The sequence below is a fragment of the Carcharodon carcharias genome, chromosome 1 (genome assembly GCF_017639515.1).
Source record: "Carcharodon carcharias isolate sCarCar2 chromosome 1, sCarCar2.pri, whole genome shotgun sequence".
In the NCBI taxonomy this organism is placed as follows: Eukaryota; Metazoa; Chordata; class Chondrichthyes; order Lamniformes; family Lamnidae; genus Carcharodon; species Carcharodon carcharias.
The window spans coordinates 68,779,016-68,800,894 of NC_054467.1; the positions used below are offsets into that span (position 1 = coordinate 68,779,016).

A 21,879-nucleotide genomic window follows, 5' to 3' on the forward strand; every position below is an offset into this window, starting at 1 on the left:
GTCTTCTTTCTTCAGGAAGGCCATCTTCTTGATTCACTGATGAGTCAGTTTTGTACGAATGCCTTTTAAAAATGGTGCTCAGATATGCTGGTGGGGCATGAACCATCAAACCCGCCCTATCTTGCGAATCATCGCAAAATTCTCCAATGCTTATTTAATGAGGCTGGGGTCCCATGATACAGCACAAATTCCCAGTGACTTTCGTGGTGGGAAACACTCCCTATGCTTGAAAGTTAGTCCCAGGAGGGGACCCCATATGTTTGCACTGGACTACATTGGGCTTAGCCGTAAGACTCTACTTCTGTCTCTGGTTTGCTCCTTTTTTGGTTCTGTGAGCTTTGGAAAAGATCTGGGAAAAATCTAGATCAAGAACTTCTCTCAGTCCCAGCTTCAAATTTCTGAATTTCTCTTGACATCAGGAAAACATTTCTGCTCTGAATCATATTTTGGCTGTATCACAAGATATAGCTTCTTCCTCTGAACTGCTGATCTTTTGACATATTTAAAGTGACTTGTATCAGTTTACAGCCCTTTCCCCACCACTGCTGTCACTGAGACTTCTATCTCCTGCTCTATCTGTGACTGTCCAATGGTTTATCAGCTTCAGCATGTTCCTGACCAGAAACTCACTCGCCTGGGCTGAAGTACTAACGTCTGCTGCTTCTGGATTTAGTGGTGTCCCCAACTTTGCCATCATCTTTCTGATCCTGCAACTGATTCTGTAAACCTCCTTCCACCTCATTCCCACAAAAATACCTTCAACAGTGTATCCTCTGATACATTTCCTTTAAATAGCTCCTGGCCTTCACTCTACACCTGTTTCTGAACTTGGACAACAACTTGTCAATGCTCCATGCTGACTCTACCCCACCTATGTCTCTCTCTGCTCGAAGGAAATTCCAATAATGTGGGTACCAGCTGGAACCAGTTCTGAACAGGGAAATAAGAACAGCTCAAAACTGGTGTTCCAGTAAAACATGCCAGTTAATACTGGTGGGCCAGTATTACTTGTGATATAGCTAGTACTAGTCAGAACAGGTTATTTTTCCAGTTTATCTGCTGTTCCATATATTGCACTTATATTAATTGTTTATGCATTTATTTGTCATATTTATTGCAGGTGCAGACTCGAGCATCAACTGATAATACTCCCTTCCATTGTGTATTTTTGAGGATGAAAATGCTCAATATTAATAAGTGTGATTCTGCAGATTTGCTGCTGGACAAAACACTCAAAATAAAAGTATGTATAAATAATATGCAGATTTTATTAAGAAAAATGTGAACAATACAAAATTAAATTTAAAATTCAACATTGATCACTGGAAAAAAGTGCTAAATAATGGTCTTGGGAAAGGGGGCAACAATTACGTTATTCCAGGAGAATAAGGAGGAAAACACATGAACATTATGCCAACTCATTTCAGGCCAATTTGTTTTTCTGGTTCAGATCCATGATTTTTTCTGAAATGTAGCTGTTCAGCTTTGCTTGCTCCTTTGTGACCTTATTCTCACCCAACCTCTTCTTCAAATGATGAGTGAAACATGCTGCAGATGGGGAAAGAAAAGGGAAAACATAAGCATTGTCTCATTGAAACCATTAAAATTGCGACTGTAGTCAGCATTGTATAATTGAGATAGCTTATCACAGGGGAGAGGTGAGATGAAAACCAAAGGATATGGACATCTACAGTGAATACACTCTAAGAGTAAACAGTGCTTGTGAACATCTACCTTTGACAGCACTCATTTTCCTGGGTGAGAGCGCGGGCTTAGCTGTTTGCTCTGTGCCACTGTAATGAAACATGGGCAGACACAACCATATATGGAGCTGCCTCTGAGCATGTCAAAGCCCCACACAGCCATAGTCAGGGACTTAACAAATAGGGAATTTGTCCTCTGGGTTGTTACACGAGATCACTGCCGCTCAGTGAGCTCCACACCACCCTGCAATTGAACCTGTAGGGAAAAAAAAAGGAACATATCAGTAATCTGCCTGCAGACTAAATTATACAGACTCTGTATGAATACAGATGTGAAATCCACTGCTTTTAAGAATGCTTTGTGTGTGAACCAGCACTGTTTTTATCTGGCATATTGAGAAAAGCATATCTTCCTGTCTATTGGAGTGTAAAGCACCTCTGCGTGTGTGCTTGCCTCCCCGACTGTGCGAATAAATGTGGGTGCGGCTTCAATCTGTGCAGGCTTGGGCAGGGTTGTTGCTCAGAAAGGCATCATGGGCTGCTGTGTCCACACACGTGATTGCTGTGGTCCCCAGGCTGCAACAGAAAGCAAGGTAAATAGTTAAGCTTATATGATTCCTCCGCAATAAGATAGCTAGCTGTGCCATAAGGGCTACAGTTATCTAAATGCATATTACTCTGCATGTAGGTGTTGAGAGGTTGGTCCTGGAGCTTGCAGTTGAGCTTCGGTACTTTCTGCAACCTTTCTTGGAGGCCTTGATTGATCTCAGAAAACTCCTCCAGCTTCTGCTAGGGAGCTGCCTTCTCTGCCTGCAGCTTCTGAACGGTTAGTAGCTCTTCCCAGTTGTTGGCAGGTTCTACGCAATGCTCCAAATACGTTTCTACCCTGGAAGCACTAGCTGTAACAATCTTGGCTGCTAGAATTTGGGACATCACGCTTTGCAGCTTCTTGCTTTGGGCCACCTCTGCTTGGGCAATCTTATCCTTCTATCAGGAAAAAGAATTGAGATGTTCGCAAGCTTGTTGGCATTTTTGACATGAGCTGGTATACAAGTTCCATGCACTCTTTGCTTAGAGGCACATTGTTGTTCATACAGGTCAGTGAGATTACAACATCAGCTAACACAATGACAAAGAATGCGTTGGGAGCTGCACATATACCCTGGTCGCAATAGCATCTTCTAGTGCTCTTTGCTTGTAGGGTTGCGAGGGGTACATTATTTGTACTGGTGTCACTTTCCACACTAGTGTCCCAAACCTTTGGTATTTGAATGAGTGTGGACGTCATCTGCTCCTTGAGGCCCTCGCGGGATGCTGCAGACAAAGAAAGAAAACTCAACATGTCTCAAGGCACCCTTAGTTTGCAATAGCCATGAGCACAAAGTTTCAGCTTTTTTATTGAAATTTACCTCCAAGCAAAAGGATCTATGCCTCATAAAAGACATCATCCCCCATCCGGTTCTTCTTTCCAGAATCATAGTCAATTGAAACATCAACACTTGTCGGCACCCACCGTACCTTGTAGACCTTATACTCATGGTGGGTCTCAGGATCATACTTTTTAATGTCCTCTTTACTGGACACAATCCTGCAGACTTGCTTATCATCCAGGAATCGAGTGTAAGCAAACTTTTGCTGCACCAGCCATTCTTGGATCCTAAAGTTATGGATTGGATTGGTTTAAGAAAGCAGTGCCAAAAGAGCTCTTCTCTCCTGAGTTGCAAGAATATAACCATGTCTCCATTTTACCCCTCTATATCTCCACTCAGCCAACCAATTTCCCTCTCCCCTCCCCTGCTTAGAGGGCAGCAACTTTTAAAATCTATTACAGTGGCTCTTAGAATCTGATCGCATGGATTTGTGAAAAATCAAAGATCAGAAATTGTTAACTTTGACCATTCCTTTCCTCCCATATGATCTTTTTAAAAGTTCTCCTTCTCCACCCACTGGATGGCTTGTTTGCGCCAAAATTATCTTACCTGCTTTTCTCTTCACCTTTAATGTTTGATGGAGTAACTGAAATGTGCACTCTGGCTTCCAGCCTTGTTTTTAAACATGAAACTCAAAGTGACCAATCAGCGACCAGCATTGGGGCAGCTACAATAGCCAACCGAGTAGGGCGGAACTTCTGTCTTACATGGGAGGGAATGAAGGGAGATCTTCAAAACAGGCGCCAAAAAGAATAAAACCATTATCCAACAGGAGGAATCGTGGAATTTGTTACAGGTAAGTAAAAATGAGACCTACTTCTTGCTTCCTCGACCCTATTCCCACTGCACTGCTGATCATCCAATCTCCCTGCCTCGTCCCCATGTTAACTGATATTGTTAATGGTTCTCTCTCTTCAGGTGCTGTCCCCTTCTCCTTTAAATGTTCTATTATCAACCCTCTCCTCAAAAAACCGCCACTTTTATGTCTTGGATAAATTAGTTAATTGGTTAACCGAACTCTAATTGCATGCCTTCCTATGTTCTCATCAATTGCTGCTTGTGATCAATAACAGGGAGAGACTGATGTAAGAATAAACAGCGATGGTTTATTGAGACATAGGGCACAGCACCAGATCATATATGCTCACTCAGAAACCTCCAGAACTAGACTTCCAGTTCTCAGTTGCCCACAGTTGCCCCCAGATGTACAGTGATTCATCAGTGCTGTCACATGATCAGTACACTTGCATTCTCTTAAAGGGGCAGGGTACCTCAATTTACCACGTCCCTCCCCCTTTACTTAAAAGTACAGCTAACAAGCTTAAAACACATTAACTATTTCCACAATAACAATTTACAGGTCAAGTCTCTCAGGAGGCCTTCTTTGACAGGTTGAGCATCATAGCCCAACAACCTCAGCTGGTGTTTCCGAGACCACATTTTCGGGGGCAGTTGCCCACTCTGTCCCTCAGTGGATGATATCATCATCTTCCGGTGCAGTCGCATTCACTCCTGCTGCCCCTCCACTCCAAGCTGAAACAGATAAAGGGCAACAAGCACAAAACAATTCAGCATTGAGCTACATGATGTGTCAGGAGAAAGAAGAAAAGAAAAAAAGAAATCTTTTTGCTTTTCTTTCCGAGGACTGTCAATGATTTCTCTTTTTCTTCCTGCCTGTCCTTTCTTTGGTAGCACTGACCCATATTTCTGTCTTCTCTTTAATTTTGCTTTTGGCTGGACTAGACTCAGGCGCAAGCTGAACATGAATGAGCTCAGTAGTTGGGTTTTCCGACAGCTCTTCTGAGAATTCAGGGCCTTCTAGCTTTAAAAATTCAGGGCTTTTATGCAACTGCTGCTTTGGCTCTTCCAATTATTTCCTATTCTCATTCATAGTTTCCTGGAGAATTGCTTATTGTTGCCCCTTCTCAGCTAATTTGTTCCTTAACTCGGCCAGTGACAGGCTTAACTCTTCCTTTTCTTCTTCATATCTTTTTCATGGCGCAAATTGGGAGCTGATTGAATTTTGTAGGGCATGCAAGTTCTTTAATAGATTTTCCATTTCCTTTCGAAGGATGCTGACTTCAGCTTGAACTCTGACCCGGGCTTCTGCCATTGGGTCTTTGCTTACTCATTTTTTCTTGCAGCAACTTTTCTGTTGAGAACTTAGTGGGCCCTCAAGATTTATCTCTCCCAGCCAGTTCCTTCCAAGGAGACTGAGTCCCCTGCCTGACATTACAAATAGGGGTAATTTTGCAGACTGTTCCTCATACTGCACCTTGAATTCACATACCCCTTTCACATCTATTTCCTCGTCCATGTATGTCCTCAGCTTTGTGTCCAAAACTCCTAACTTCAAAGGATGGGTTCCTTTACTCAGATATCTAAATGCATGCTCTCCAATGATGGACATCGATGCTCCCATATCAACTTTCATCTTAATGGGTTGTCCGTTAACTGTAATGACTACTTAGATTGGCTCGGTTCTGCCCACTTTGAGGTTATATGAATACGTAATGAATGGATGTCTGATTCTATTTCTTCTGGCTCTTCCATGAGGCATATTTTATGATTTTTCCTTCTGCCTTTATGGTGTTGTTATAGCCTTTCTCTGCAGTGCCACATTATGTGGCCATAGCAGTGGCAGGAAAAGCACTTGACTTGTTTGAGTTGTCGTTCGCTCACTGAAGGCCTGGATGTATTTCTCTTTCATTTTGTGGGTTTTCACTGCAGTACTATTGTTTTTCAATGGTCTGGAGCTAGAGAGGATTTCCTGCCTTTCCGTGAAATCCAAAGTTTTTGTACCTTTTGTTGTCGGATTGTCCCGCTCGACCAGATGGACGGCGCCATTTTGTGTATCTTTTGTAACTTCGGAATTTCCATTAGCACTTTCCATCACAGTAACTAATTCTAATACCTTACTGAAGTCTAGACTAGGTTCAACTAGCAAACGCCTTTGGATGGTATCATCTCCAATCCCGCATATCAGCCGATCTCTCAACATATCACTAATGGACGCTCCGAGTTCTCAATGCTCAGTTAATGCCTTTAAAACTGCCACATAGTCAGCTATTGTCTCTTCTGGAAACCTGTTCCTTGAATTGAACTTGAAGCACTGCATAGTAACTGAAGGCTTTAGTCTCAGGTGGCTCTGTAAAATTTTTATTAACTCATCAAAAGTCTTTGAGTTGGGGGTGTCAGGTAACGTAAGGCTACGGATCTGCCGTACATTTTGCTCCCAAGTGAGGACAAAAGAATCGCCCTCTTCTCCTTCCCCGTGATGTCGTTAGCAGTAAAAAGAACGCTAGGCATTTGACATACTGAGACCAGTCATCTGAAATGGGGTTGAATGGATCAACACGCCCAAACTGCAGCATCATGAATGACTGCAAGGGAACTGCACTTCCGATAGGCTTTCCAGGTAATGACGAATTTAGGTGTTTGGTTTACCATGGAATGGCACTCTCTCTGGGGTTTCTTATAATTTTCTGTCCATAGCCATTTTTCATTTATTTACCAGTTTAAATGCATTACCGTTTTAAGAGCAATCACCATTTTTTTTAACGTTATCTCTGCAGCTGTTGGTTTTTCTCTGCTGGGATTTGCACTCTTTTCAAATTTTGGCAGGATCCCCGCAATTCTGCAGGTTTTAAAAAAATTTTAAACTGCAGGACTGCTTTCTGCTCCAGTTGTTGGCTGTCGCCTATTTTACAAGTACAGATGCTCTTTCCAATGAAATTTGAAATTTATTTTCTTTTGTTCTTTATCCACGTCACCACTTTTATGTCTTGGGTAAATGAGTTCATTGGCCGATTGAACTCTAACTGCATGCCTTCCTATGTTCTCATCAATTGCTGCTTGCAGTCAACAACAGGAAGAGACTGATGTAAGAATAAACAGTGATGGTTTATTGTGACATAAGGCAGAGCACGAGATCATACATGCTCACTCAGAAACCTCCAGAACTAGACTTCCAGATCCCAGTTGCCCGCGCTGTACAGTGCTGTCATTAGTGCTGTCACATGATCAGTACACTTGCATTCTCTTAAAGGGGCAGGGTACCTCACTTTACTACAGCCACCTTCCTTGCAAACTACCATCCCATCTTCAACTTCCCCTTCCTTTCCAAAGTCCGTGAATGTGTTGGCCCCTCCCAAATCCATGTCCATCTTTCCAGAATTCAATGTTTGAATCCCTTCCAACAAATTTGCTCCCATTTCACAGTACCACAATGGCTCTTTTCAAAGTCACAAATGATATCCTATTTGGGGGGGGGGGGGGGGGGGTGGTTGTGGATGTTGGGAGGGGAGCCTATGATTGACACGGGGGGCCCAAGAAGGAGGAAATATGCCTTTCACTGACCAGCAGCTTGCAGGGTTAAAGCGGCTGGGCTACATGGGCACAGGCCTCTCCAGCTGCCATTATATCGGAGTGGTGGTGGGATGGGGTCCTTAATTGGACATTAATTTCCCACTTAAGGGCCTCAATTGGGCCACAGGTGAGTGACCCACCTAATGTCACCCCAGCCGCCCGTAAAATCTTGTTGAGGCAGGTCGACCGGTGACGGGTATGCCTAATTTATGAGTCAACTCAACTGTTTTCCTGCTTGTGGGTGGCCTGTAAAATTCAGCCCATGGTTATAAATTGACCAAGTTTGGGAAATAAATATTCCAGGGTACACAAGCTAGGCAAGAATGGCAAAGGAGGAGGCTAGCCCTGATGGTAAAGGGTGACGTAAAGGACTTCACTGAGAAGGATCTTGGGCTTGCAAGATCAGGAAGTAAGATCAATATGGGGGGAGATTGGGAATAGCAAGAGTCAGAAAACGCTAGTGGGAGTACTTTGTAGGCACCTAACAGTGGTTATACCCTTGAATGGAGTATTAAACAAGAAATTATTGGAGCATGTAACAAAGGCAATGTAATAATTGTGGATGACGTTAATCTTCATATTCACTGGACCAATCAAATTAGCAAAGGTGGTCTGGAAGATGAGTTTGTAGAAGGCTTTTGTGATTTAAGCCTGGTTTAAGTGGTGCACATCCCAATGGACCCACACCCTCTTTCCTGAGTACTGGTGCCAGTGCTCATGAATAAAACCCCCTTCTTCCCACACTACACTTTGAGCAATGTGTTTCCTGGAATGATACATTGTGGAACCAGCTAGGGATAAAGCTATTTTAGATCTAGTGTTGTGTAATGAGGAAGGGCTAGTTAGGAATCTCATAGTAAAAGATCCACTGGGAAATGTTGTGCTAATGCAATTGAATTCCATATAAAATTTGTCATCGACTAACTCCAATCACAAACAAGAATCTTCAACTTAAAACCAATTACATAGGTCTGGGGGAGAGCTGGCTAAGGTTGATTGGGTAAATAGACTAAAAGGCATGGTAAATAAACAGTGAAAACATTTAAAGAGACAACTCAAATGTTGAATGAAAATACATTCCATTCAAAAACAAAAATTTAGCAAGAAAGATTCATTTGTACCTTACTAAGGACGTGTTATGACACAGCAATTGGTAAAGGCTGAGTTGTTTAAATCCCAGAGGGAAACTTAAACAACTTTCATAACCTATATTTTCAATTGGTATGTTTGAGGTGCAGCTCTGAATTCAGAAATGAAACCACTAAGCCCCCAAGAGGTTTTTTATATAAAACTAAATTGAACATTTATTAATTTAACAATAAATTAAACACATACACATGTCTACAAATTACTACCATAATAACTGTTAAACAAGTTCCCAAATTAATCACACCCAGGTAAGTCTTCACCAAGGCAACAATAACCCATAGGCTTTAAACAGACACCAGGCAAAGCACATTTGACCTTACAAATTCAAAATGAGGTTCCTTTGCAGACACAGTCCTAGGCTTACAGGCTGGTTAGCTCTTATATGTCTCTGACTCACACACACAAACTCCTCTTGGTTTATACCTAGTTGCCCTTTGAATGTAAATTTTCTGTTGTATACTAGCTTTTTTAATTTTACCTCTCCAAAAAATAATCCTTCATTCCACAAATTTTATTAGTAAACACAATGCTTGGTGACTCTTTAGCTAGATGCAAGATTTTACCTATTCTTTTGAAAGGTTTATTCAACAAATGCAAATGTACTCTTTACCTTCTATCCTTGCATTTATCTAATTAACATTTCAAACTACTGTACATCAAAGCACCCAGATTAGCTGGTTTTAATCCAATTAAGCTACATACAGACACATACACATTTGGCAGGATTTTTAGCTTGGCGGGTGGGCGCGCACCCAACCTGACTGAGCGTGAAATGACACGCGATGACATTGGCTGAGCGTGCTAACATCAACATACAGTCGTGTAATAGTTCGCCAGATCCGGCAGTGTGTACGCCAATTAAAAGGCCTATTAAGGCCATTAAGTTATCAATTGTGCTCAATTTTTTATTGCCCATTCAACCTAACAGTTGACAGGCAGGCGAAAAGGTCTAGCGGCCTTTGTGTTTTTTTGGAAACCTCATCCCTGAGCGGGATGAGATTTCCAAAATCAAATACAAATAAAATAAAAACTTTAATTTTGAATTAAAAACATGTCCCTGCTCATAAGACAGAGTCACATGAGGGTACGCATTTCATTACTTTTTTGTGCTGTTTAATAATTTTTTCAATATATTCTTCATCTCCCTAAGGCAGCTCTGTGCCTCAGGGAGATTATTCAGCGCTCTTTCACATGCATGTATGAATTGCATGCTAGGCCTGCTCGCCTTCCTACCCCCGCCCACAAAGTCAGCGCTCAACATTGCCGCTTGCGTATCATGCTGGGTGGGCCTTAATTGACCCGCCTGCATAAAACCACAGAGCATTGTCAATCATGGTTGGCTTCCCGACTGCCCCCGCCAATCTCGAACACCAAGGGCAAAACTCTGCCCATAGACACAGACCCTACTACAATTCCAATTTAAAAATAATTTCCAATAACATTAATACCTTTTCACGACAGAGGTTAAAGATAGTAATAGAGTAAAAGAAGAAGCTTATAATGTTGCAAAGAATAGTAGTAAGTCTAAGGATTGGGAGTGTTTTAGAAACCAGAAAAGGGCCACCAAAAAGTTGATAAAAAGGTAAAAAAGAGTAGAATATGAGAGTAAACTGGCCAGGCATATAAAAACAAATTGTAAGACCTTTTACAAATATATAAAAAGGAGAGCAGCTACAGTAAACATTGGTCCCTTAAAAGCAGAGAGAGGGGAAATTGTCACAAGGAAGGAGGAAATGGCAGAGACATTGAACAAATCTTTCATTTCTGTCCTCATAATAGAAGATACAACTTTCATACCAGAAATAGAAAAAACCTAGGGTCTAGTAAGAGTGAAGAAGTTAAGGTAATTAATATCAGCAGAGAAAAAGTACTGGAGAAACTTAAGGATTAAAATCCGACAAACCCCCAGGACCAGATATCTAAATCCTCGGTGTCTAAAAGAGATAGCTGCAGAGATTGTGCATGCACTGGTTATGATTTTTCAAAATCCCCTAGATTCTAGAACAGTCCCAGGGAACTGGCAGTTTACAAATGTAACATTGCTATTCAAGAAGTGAAGGAGAGAGAGAAAATAGGGAACTGCAGGTCAGTCAGCCTGACATCAGGCATTGGGAATGTGCTGGAGTCTATTATTAAGGAAGTCTTAATAACACACCTAGAAAATGATAGTATGATCAGACAAAGTCAACATGAAAGGAAGATTGTGTTTGACAAATTTATGAGAGTTTTTTGGGGATGTAACTAGTAGGGTAGATAAAGTGGAACCAGTAGCGTACTTGGATTTCTAAAAGGTATTCAGTAAGGTGCCACACAGAAGGTTAATAGGCCAGATAAGAGCGTGTGGAATTGGGGATGAGATATTAGCATGGATAGAGGATTGGTTAATAGACAAGAAGCAAAGAGTAGGGAGAAGTGGGGCATTTTCAAATTGGCAGGCTGTGACTAGTGGAGTGCTGCAAGGATCATTGCTGGGACCTCAGCTATTTACAATCAATATTAGTGACTTAGACAAAAACTTAGAAAGTAATGCATCTAAGTTTTCTGACAACACAAAACTAGAAGGGAATGCAAGCTAGGAGGAGGACACAAAGTGGCTACAAAGAGATATAGATAGTATTATGAATGCTGAACGTTATAAGATGGTTATGTTTTAAATTGTTTCCTTTAATTCAAGGTAAAATGGAGTAGTTTGGCAAGAAGAATGTGACCTCCTATGAAATATGTCCATACACAAGCCTACTTGTTATGGAGACAGAAAATCAAATTGAAGTTTATTGAAAGTAAGGTGCAAGTGTTAACACCTTGACAAAATAGAAGAAGCAGCTGGTCATGCTGTGTACCGACTCACAGACTCTCAGGGTCAATCAGACAGAGAGGTTTGCTGCTATGCCAAGCAGAGGAAAAGGACTGTTTTTGGGTTAACCACCAGAGTGCTGGTGAGGAAAGATCCCCTGTTCAAAATAACGAGGCTTGGAAAGAGTTAAAGACAAAGGAGTTGTTATTTGATTTTTTGTTTATTTTACTGACCAGTGGGTGCCTTGCTACTAGAACTCCATTTGATTATGCTCAGAAAATTGAGTAAAGCAGCTTTGTTTAAAAGGACACTGGAAGATTCACCCTGGTGGGGCAGGGAGAAGAGATTCTGTTAAAGCCGGGAGGAACTTGGGAATTTATATATAATGCTACATTTCTGTGGAGAGTGCGATGTAGTGTGTAAACATGATGTGTGGTTTTCGGTCGTGTTAAGAAGTTCATGGGAAATATCTTTTCTATTGTTTAGTGTATTGGCTGGCTACTAAGTAAGTGGTTAGTCACTTGATTTTAGTTTGTTTGTTACAGTAAAAGTCTTGAAATGTGAAATTTTGTCATGCAATTCATATCTATTGGGAAATTCATATCTCTTCTTATAAGTTATTGATCCCTATGGGGATCTTAACAATGGGTTAAGTGCACATTGTAGCAGATGGAATATAATGTGGGGAAGTATGAGTTCATTCACTTTGGTTGCAAAAATAGAGAAACAGAATATTTTTCAAAATGGGTGAAACTTATAAATCTTGATGTTCAGAGGGACTTGGGTGTACTCATACAAGGAACACAGAAAGTTAGCATGCAGGTACAGCAAACAATTAGGAAGCCTAATGCTGTGTTGGCCTTTATTGCAAGGGGATTGGGGTACAAGAATTAAGAAGTTTTGTGACTATTGTACAGGGCCTTAGGGAGGCCACACCTAGAATACTGGAAGAAAGTTAGTGGCCCCTCACCAGAGGAGAGTTTGGAGGTGGGGGACATTTAGTTGAGCAAGAGGGTGGAGCGAAAGGATCCTGCTGCATTGCCACACCCGAGAGCTGCTGGCCAATCAGAGGCCAGCAGCTCTCTATTGCTTGTCAGTGCAACCTGGAGCAGTGGTATCTGCTGACAATGCACCCACCAGAGGCCCAAGAACAATTAGGGACCCCAGGCCAAAGGTGAGTGAAGGTGCGAGGGGGCTTGTGGGGGGAGTCTGTAAAGCACTTTGGGTTGTCCTGTGTTCCTGAAAATGCTCCATAAATATGTCTTTCTTTTCCTAAAATTTTGCTTTAAAATATAAGCATTAACATTCTTATTAATAATAACTTTTATTTCTGTATGTACGAAGGTAGCTAGAGAAAGTCTCATTTGATGTTTGGGAAATATCACCTGTTTTGGCATAATTTCCAATAACAGCCCAACAGCCTTGTTAAAAATATAAAGTTCTTTTATGAAAAGTTAAATTCTACTTCTGTTAGATTGATTCACAGGATTTTAATTTGTGATTTGGAATCATGTTTGTAATTCCACCCATCTTTCAGGGAAAGATGGGTGGAACCGCAAACAAATTGCAAACCAGTGACCTTCAAAATAGATTGTAGGAAAGTGAATTGGGAGGCTAAAGAACTAGAGGGAGCTAAAATATTAACTTGGATAGTGGGACATTAATAATGATGTGGCCCATGGATCTGAGTGTGAAACAACCTAAGCAAATTAAATTATGCTGTTCCAGTTAAGGAATTAGTAGTGATACAGCTACAATAGACCAAATGGGTACTTGCAGTGTTTCATTCCTATAATGTTAACTATTGTTACCTGTAGAGACTGTTACAGAAGCTGGGGAGTATAGAATCAAACATGACATTCTATCTATTATATAGGCCTTGTGTATAGCTCAGACCTCCTGTGTCATATATATTTCCTGTTATATTTTAACCAGCACAGTTCACTGATAACACCTCCAAATCAGCCCCTCCTGTGACTGAACATGGGCAACTTTATGGGAGATCTTCTAGTCACAGATCGAGATGATGCATATGTTTGAAATACAACGTGACTTCTTAATCATTTAAGGATTCAGTGGCTAATGTTCGTCTTGGCGAGCGGGGGTGGGGCCCGCTCGCTGAGGCGTAAAATGACACAGGGTGATGTCAGGTGTGCATCCCAATGTCACCGCGCATCATTTAGATTTTCAGTTTGGCCCGCCAAACTGTCAAAGGCCTGTTAAGGCTATTAACGAACTAATTAAGCCTTTTGAGAAAGCTGCCCATCCAATGTTAAGGTTGGCGGGCAGGTGAAGAGCCCAGGTTGCCTTCGCATTTTTCATGGAACTTCATCCACGGGCGGGATGAGGTTTCATGAAGGGTTTATAAATTAAATAATATTTTTCATTAGAATTCATTGACTTGTCCCAGCTCATGTGACACTGTCACATGAGGGGACATGTCTTAAAATTGTTTTTTCTTTGTTAAAATTTTTGGAACTTAAACTAATCTCCCTGAGGCAGCTCTGTGCCTCAGGGAGATTTCTGCGTTCTTTCGCGCGCATGCGCAAGAGAGCGCAGGCCCCGACTCGGGGAACCCCCACCCACCCACACAGGGAGCACTCAGTGCTTCCTGGTGTGCATCACGCTGGGCAGGCCTTAATCGGCCCGCCCATGTAAAATGGCAGCGCAGACCTGATCGGGGGCACTGATTGGGTCCGCGCCCAACGGGGGAAATATTCTACCTCAGGGATTTAAATCCTACATCAATCCCTCCCACTTAAATTGCTGAAAGCTAAACAAATGAGGTTAGGCCAACTGGAAAACATGTAAAAAAGAAAACAACCTTGGAGCAATAAATCACACTGCTGCCAGGACACCAGCACCATTATCTTTCAAAAATTATATTTTGTAAAGAAAATATCATTGTTTCCAATATTATTGTTGGATACTGTGAAGCAGGCTTGTGGGGGCTGTGTGTATGTTGTGTGTGACTAATTTAATTAAACTAAAGACAGTCAAACTTCAAGGTTTAAATCAACAAATGGTGAAGTGTAAAGCAGACATCTCTGAAGTGGAGATAAGTGAGCTAAGAAGGGATACTAGTAGATACAACATGAATAGGAATTTGATTAGAAGATAAATGAGGAGTGAATTTTTAGCCATTGAATTTCAAAGAGAGAAAAAGTGGGTTTTACAACTGGCAAAGATAATAAATAAAGCACAGTTATTAAATTTATTTTTCCAGAAAGTAGTGGCCATAAAGACAACATGAAAGGTTTTAGATTCTGGGAAAGGTAACTTTCAAAAGAAAGTTAAAAACAATGGATTTAAAGATGAAAGGGGAAAATATATTTAAGGAAAGATTGAAAGCTTGGTGTGTGGTCATGTGATTTTGAAGAATGTGCTGTGTGAGCACAGTCCTATGAAGTGTTATGATCCCCAGCTAAGATTACCCCTGGACAAATCTGTTCCTGGGTGGAACCCAGCCTGATAGATCCTAACTTTTATTTATTTGTTTAAATACGTGGAGAGTCACAGGAGTCAGCTGATGAACTTTTTACAAAAGAATAAAACACATATTCAACAAGAAAAGATGAACTATACTACAATACTCCTTCACCCACAACTATACTTTCACAGATAAAAGCCGATTTGTAAGGATAACACAAGTCACAAAAGTTATATTATACTTTAATGTATACAGTAAGTACACAGTCAATGTGAACCTATGCCACCCTGTGGTCAGACACACACCTTGACCTCAAGGGACATATGCCACTTCAACCAGATGCTATGGATCTCTCCCCAACTCCCCCCAGACGCTTGACACACTGTGAGCCAAACAGTCTCACTGAATTCCATCCTTCACATGAGGGTTTCCAATCTCCACTCTCCAAGACCTCGCCTTGGAATCTCCTCCCAAACTGACACTTTCTCACAGACGCTTTCCACAAGGGTTCATCTCCAGTTTTTTAAACTCTCCTTCTGATGTTCCTCTTCCCTAGTTCACCACATGCATTCAAGCTATCTTCCATACACACTCTCTCGCCAACTCAGCTGTCAACAATACACCACTGCTTCACATGCCCATAGCAAAGAGTTACAGACCCTATGCTGTCACCTTGGACCTTCTTGCCTCTTGCAACCTGTTCTTGCTTTAAATCTGCCTTCTGCAACTTTTGTCTCTTTAAATCTAAAGTTTGGAGTATTTCTCTCTGCCCCTCACTCTTAATTTCACTTAAGAGGGCCTTTTCCCAGGTTCCTGTCCTTACTTTGACTACAAGGTCTTCTTTGGGCTTTACCCTTCCACACTCCTGTATTTTTGGGGTTTTTCTTTAGCTTGGGGCTTCTATCTGTCCTCTTTGCTCCAGTCTCTCCTAGCAGCAACTCCAAAACCAGTTGAACTCCAGTAGCTTCCAAATCAAACTGCTTTTTTCTTCTATATGTTTGTCCGTGGGAGGAACTTGCCTATCTGGCCCCCTGTTGTTAGGTAATAGCACTGTATTTCTACTTTTGTGTGTTTATCTTTACCTTATAGCAGTTGTAAACTCATTAGAAATGCAAGCAGCCTTTTAAAGTGAAACTAAAAGTCCATTTGACCTCTCTTAACACATAGATACAGAAATACAAATCAAACTTAAACTTTAAAGCTAAAACTCATTCCTAACATCCACAAATACAAATATAACATACTTAAACTATCTATATTTCCTAACAGAAGGAAGCAGCTTCTAGCCACCTTATAGAAGTATCTGGTTGTTCCAGAAAGCACGGTTTTGTTATGAGCCTTGGATATCCGTTGTTAAGTGAGATGGAGGGAGAAGCTTGTGAAATACCCCCCTTATAGCAACAGTGGATGCCTTCCGTTAATATTACTGGATGTTTTATAAATTAAGAATCTATAGGTATTGTTACCTTGAAGGAGGTCTTTATTCATGAGTCTAGCTAAGTAGGAATCTTTTGGGAAATGTTATAAGACTAAACTTAACTGTGTAACTGTTATCTTGTGTGGTTAACTTTTATTTTGCTAACAAATGTTTTAATTCAATATTTAAAATCTCCAAAAGTGGTAGTGGAATCTTTACTTCTGACTTCAGTACACATACCTTTTCATAATAAAAATACAAATTCCAAATCATTATGATAGCTTGGTCAAGTTTCCCTTTAGGCAATTAGCACCTGCCATATCATAACAATTTATACAGTGCCTATTAATGTAGTAAAAGGATCACAATGCCCTTCTAAGCAGCATAGTCAGACAAAAATTGACGCTGAGCAATAGAAGGACACATTAACACTTGAAAGATTTCAATGAGCATTTCAAAGGAGGAAAGAGAACTGGACAGGCGAAGAGGGGGATTTCAAGAGCTTATTGCTTATACAGCTGAAGACACAGCTATTAATGGTAGGATCAAGGAAGTGGGGAGTGCACAAGAGTTTTCAGTGAATTGTAGAGTTAAAGGTTAAAAATAAGGAAGGGGGGGAGAACAAGGACATAGAGGGGTTTGAATACAAGATTGAGAATTTTACAATAGACCATTGTTGGTATGGGAATCAGTGCAGGTCAGCAAGCACAGAAGTGATGGATGAACAGGATGCTATGAGCATTGGTTTGTATGAAGTTAGGATTATGAAGGATAGAAGATGGGAGGGCAGCCAGGAGCACATCTGAAGCCAAGTCTGGAGGAAAAAAGGTATGGATGAGGGTTTCAGCAGCAGATGGGCTGAGATGTGCGGGGAGACAGTGGTTTAAAAAGCACATAATTGTTTGGGTTTATAAATAGAGGAACTTAAAAGCAAATAGATCATGGTGAATCTTTACATATCATTGGTTATGCAACAGCTGGAGCATTGTGGAAAATTCTGGACACCACATCAGGAAACAAGTAAAGGCCTTAGAAAAGATACAGAGAAGATTTACCAGGATGTTACTAGGGATGAGGTATTTCATTTATGAGGAGTGATTGGAAAGATTATAACTGTTCTCCTTGCAAACAGGGAAGGTTAAGTGGTGACTTTGGAGATTTTCAAGATTATGGCAGATTTTGATAGAGACTATCACTGTTGAAAGTCATGAAGGGGCTAGACAAAGTAAATAGGAAGAAACTGTTCATGCTCGTAAAAGGATTGAGAACGAGAGGGCACAGATTGAAAGTGATTTGCAGAAGAATATGAGAAATATGAGAAAAAACTTTTTCACACAGCCAGTGTTCGGGTCTGGAATGCACTGCCTGGAAGTATGATGGAAGCAGGTTCAATCAAGGCATTCAAGAGGGCATTAGATTATTTAAATTGAAACAATGTGCAGGGTTATGGGGAAAAGGCAGGAGAATGGCATTGAGTCATAATGCTCATTCGCAGAGCCGGTGCAGACAGGATGGGCCAAATGGCTTCCTTCTGCACAGTAACAATTCTGTGAATCTATTCCTCTTGACAAGTGGATCAAAACCAGCGGTTATAGATTTAAAACTAATGGCAAAAAATCTATTCCTCTGTCGAGTGGGTCCGTAACCAGAGGTTATAGATTTAAAATTATTGGCAATAGATCTAGAGGGAAGATGGGGAATTTTTTTTTCACTCAGAGATGGCAGCATCTGGAATGTTCTAAAAGGGTGAAGGAAGCTAATTCCATAAATAATTTTAAAAGGGTGCTGGACAGATACATGAGGATAGGAACTTACAGGCTTACAAATAAAAAGCGAGGATACAGGACTAAGCAAAATTGCTCTTTCAAAGAGCCAGTTCGGGCATGACAAGACAAATTGACTTATTTTGTGCTATAATTTAATGGGAAGATGGTGGTATAGTGGTCATGTCACTGGACTAATAATCCAGAGGCCCAGACTAATTCTCTGGGGACATAGGTTCACATCCCATCATATTAAATTCAATTAATAAAATTTGGAATGGAATGCTAGTCTTAGTAATGGTGATTACTGGATCATAAAAACCCATCTGGCTATTAACATCCTTTAGGAAAACAAACCTGCCATACTTACCTGACTCCAGACACATGGTAATGTTGTTGACTCTTAACTGCCCTTTGAAATGACCTAGTAAGCTACAAGGGCAATTAGGGATGGGTAATAAATGCTGGCCTTGCCAGTGACACCTACATCTCATGAAGGAATCAATAAAAAGGTGAAACTGGTCAGGGTTTAGAATCTCAGCTCAGGATCAGATAGGATGGCAAGTGTGGTTTGACCTGAGACAGTGACCAGGGAGAGGGAGTGGAATCAGTTACTTGGGAATGGTGTTTGAGGCAGAGGCCAAAGGCAATGGCTTGCGTCTTAATTTGAGGAAATTGGTTTTACCTAGAGTGCAATGGTTCTTCAGTCTAAGTGGCAGCAATGTGAAAACTGGCATTTAATCTAAAAAAATTAACAATTTTTATGCCAGGAGCTATGACAATTAAATATGGGCAAGAGTAACAGAGGAACGATGTCAAGGTGCAAGGTCAATTATAGCTTGGCATGTAATGGTATTTAAATTATACCGTAATTTTCTCATTCTTTCACAACATTAATCAGATCCTACAATGTAATCACATGACAATAGTGCAAGTCTGACTGGATCAATGGGTTATCTCATTGCTGCTTGTCAGATCTTGCTGTGTGAAACTGGCATCTGGTTTTCCAACATTATAGATGTGACTAAACAACAATGGCTTTAGCACATCCTGCAATGATGAAGGAGGCTTTACAATAATAAAAGCAAAATATTGCAGATGCTGGAAATCTGAAATAAAAACAGAAAATACTGGAAAAACTCAGCAGGTCTGGCAGCAACTCTGGAGAGACAGAGTTAACGCTTTGAGGCCTTATGACTCTTCAGAGCTAAAGAGAAGTAGGAATTTGATGGATTTTATATTGGTTAAGATGGAGTGGATCAGGTGGAGCAAAATAGAAAGTCGGGGATAAGTGGGATTTAAAGAGAAATTTGACAAAAATATCATGGACACAGGACAAAAGGAGTGTTAATGGTAGTGTTAAAGACTAAAGAAGGTGCTGATAGTGGCATGAAGGTAAGATAAAATAATGTGTTCATAGCAGAACAATGGTCAATGCTCTGTGAAACCAAAACATTAGAACAAATGACAGATGGTACGGGGTGGGGAGGGGCTGGATTTGGGGAGAGACGATAAAAAATAAATAAATTAGAAACAGAATGAATGAATGAATAAATAAATGGTTTAAAAAGGGGGTAAAGATGGAGAAGAATGTTCACGGTCTGAGTTGCTGAACTCAATGTTAAGTCTAGAAGGCTGTGAAGTGCCTAATCGGAAGATGAGGTACTGTTCCTCTAGTTTGCACTGGGCTTCACTGGAACATTTCAGCAGACCAAAGACAGACATGTGGGCATGAGAGCAAGATGGTGTGTTGAAATGGCAAGCGGCAGGAAGGCCTGGGTCTTGCTTGTGGACTGAGCAAAGTTGCTCCACAAAGCAGTCAGCAAGTCTGCATTTAGTCTCTCCAGTGTAGAGGAGACTGCATTGGGAGCAGCGAATACAGCAAACCAAATTGAATGAGGTGCCTGTGAAGCACTGCTTCAACTGAAAGGTGTGTTTGGAGCCTTGGATGGTGAGGAGGTAAAGGGGTAGGTATTGCACCTTCTTTGATTGCATGGGAAGGTGCTTTGGGAAGGGGATGAGGAGTTGGGGGTGATGGAGGAGTGGATGAGGGTGTCACGGATGGGGAGGGGTGAGGGAAAGATGTGCTTGGTGGTGGCAGCATCATGCTGGAGTTGGTGGAAATTATGGAGTATGATCCTTTAAATGCAGAGGCTGGTCAGGTAAAGAGTGTGGACAAGGGCGATCCAATCATGGTTTTGGGAGGGAGGGTAAGGAGTGAGGGCAGAGGTGAGCAAGATGGGTCGGAAATGGTTGAGGGCCCTGTCAACCATGGAGGGGGGAGAAATCCTTTGGTTAAGGATAAAAGAAGACATATCAGAAGCGCCGTTTTGGAAGGTAGCATCATTGGAACACATGCAACAGAGGCGGAGGAACTGGGAGAATGGTTTGGAGTCCTTACAGGAAGCAGGGTGTGAGGAACACAAGCACACCGGCTGCCCCACAGCTACCTCAACTACAGCTCCTCACACCCTGCTTCATGTAAGGACTCCATCCCATTCTCCCAGTTTCTCCACCACTGCCGCATCTATTCCAATGGTGCTACCTTCCAAAACGGTACTTCTGCCATGTCTTCCTTTCCCCCACTGTGGTTGAAAGGGCCCTCAACCGTGTCCGTCCCATCTCCCGCAACTCTGCCCTCACCCCTACCCCTCTCTCCCAGAAACATGATAGGGTCCCCCTTGTCCTCATTTCTCATCCCACCTGCCTCTGCATTCAAAGGATCATCCTCCACAATCTCCAGCATTATGCCACCACCAAACACATCTTCCCCTCAACCCCCCTGTCAGCATTCCATAAGGACTGTTCCCTCCATGACACCCTGGTCCACTCCTCCATCACCCCAACTCCTCATCCTATTACCAGGGCACCTTCCCATGCAATCACAGGTGCAACACCTGCCCCTTTACCTCCTCACCATCCAAGGCCTGAAATATTCCTTTCAGGTGAAGCAGCACTTTACTTTCACCTTCTTCAATTTGGTCTGCTTTATTCACTGCTCCCAATGTGGTCGCCTTTACATTGGGGAGACTAAACGCAGACTGGGTGACTGCTTTGCAGAACACCTTTGCCAGTCCGCAGGCATGACCAAGACCTTCCTGTCGCTTGCCATTTCAACACACCACTCTGCTCTCATGCTCACATGTCCGTCTTTGGCCTGCTGCAAAATTCCAGTGAAGCCCATGCAAACTGGAGAAAGAGCCCTCATCTTCTGATTAGGCACTTTACAGCCCTCCGGACTTAACATTGAGTTCAGCGACTTCAGGCCATGAACACTCTCTTCCACCTTAACCCTCTTTTTAATCCAATTATTTATTTATTGATTTTGTTTTTAATCAAGTTTTTATCCTTTTTCCCAATTCTCCCCCCAACCCCTGTACCGTCTGCCATTTGTTTTAATTTTAGTGCTGACCCTTGCTCTGCCATTAACACGTACTGCTAAATTACCTTTATGCCACTATCAGCCCCTTCTTTAGTCTTTAACACTACCATTAACTCTCCCTTTGCCTTGTGTCCATGACATCTTTGTCCAATTTCTCCAGCTTTCACCTATCCCTGGCCAATTTTGCTCCACCCCCTCTTAAACAGTATAAAATCCATCACATTCAAACCTCTCTTTAGCTTTGAAGAAGTCATGCGGACTCTGTTTCTGTTTCCACAGATGCTGCCAGACCAGCTGAGTTTTTCCAGCACTTTGTTAAACTTTTACAATTATGACATTTATCTCAGCTCAAGGTTCACCGTTACTGCGCAGATCGTCAGCGCTGTCAGAGCGCCTGCCTATTGGACCGGTCCTGTCTCCCAGTTCCCGCGGGATTTCCCGCA

The 21,879-nt window shown here is 41.7% G+C and overlaps 1 long non-coding RNA gene across 1 annotated transcript; it reads right to left on the minus strand.

Annotated features, from left to right (window-relative positions):
- Window positions 1-1,298: 1,298 nt before the first annotated feature.
- On the minus strand, window positions 1,299-21,813 carry LOC121285040. The gene is made up of 6 exons (XR_005944597.1): window positions 21,666-21,813; window positions 3,113-4,666; window positions 2,381-3,017; window positions 2,140-2,279; window positions 1,735-1,959; window positions 1,299-1,548 (listed from the first exon to the last, which is right to left on the minus strand). It is a non-coding gene; the product is annotated as an uncharacterized LOC121285040 (long non-coding RNA).
- Window positions 21,814-21,879: the final 66 nt, after the last annotated feature.